Here is a 637-nt window from a genome sequence, read left to right as displayed (position 1 = left end):
TTTCTTATCGCATATCTTCATGGTCCAATGGTGCCCATACATCTCCGGCAACACTTAAATTTTGAAGAAGCGCCTCCTGCACCACCTCAAAATCCGCCAGATCCCCCTGCTCTTCAACCTTAATGTTTAAACTTTCTTCCAATAAGATTTTTTTTTATGCGGTCATTCTTTAATTGTATTCAATTCATTTATTATTTGTAAAGTAATCAAAATTCTTTGACTCTTATACAGGCAATTGAAAATTTTGTAATGCATTCATTTGTAATTTATTTGTATACTTTGTTAATAGTCAATACAATCAGAGTATATATTCACTCCACTTTTTGCCTGTGCCTCTTTCTTTATCTTCCTTTACTAATTTTTGTAATGTTCTTAATCTCTTATTGTTACGATCTTCATTGCGTTGCTATGATGTATTATATGTTTCCACTTAGAAACATTTTCCATACTTAGTAAATTCTGACTAACACTTAATTAATTCTTAGTTTAGCAATACTTTACCTTTTATCTTTCAAAGTAATGCTCAAACCTTCTTTTTGAAAATTTCTTCTAAGTGTTTGTCTAAGTCTCTCCAAACAACGCAATGAGGATCTTGCTCATCTATAAATTTGGGGGTGGGGAAGGTCTAAGCAGATGA

This window comes from Benincasa hispida, unplaced genomic scaffold (assembly GCF_009727055.1).
Source record: "Benincasa hispida cultivar B227 unplaced genomic scaffold, ASM972705v1 Contig824, whole genome shotgun sequence".
Lineage (NCBI taxonomy): Eukaryota > Viridiplantae > Streptophyta > Magnoliopsida > Cucurbitales > Cucurbitaceae > Benincasa > Benincasa hispida.
This window is presented reverse-complemented; position numbering follows the sequence as displayed.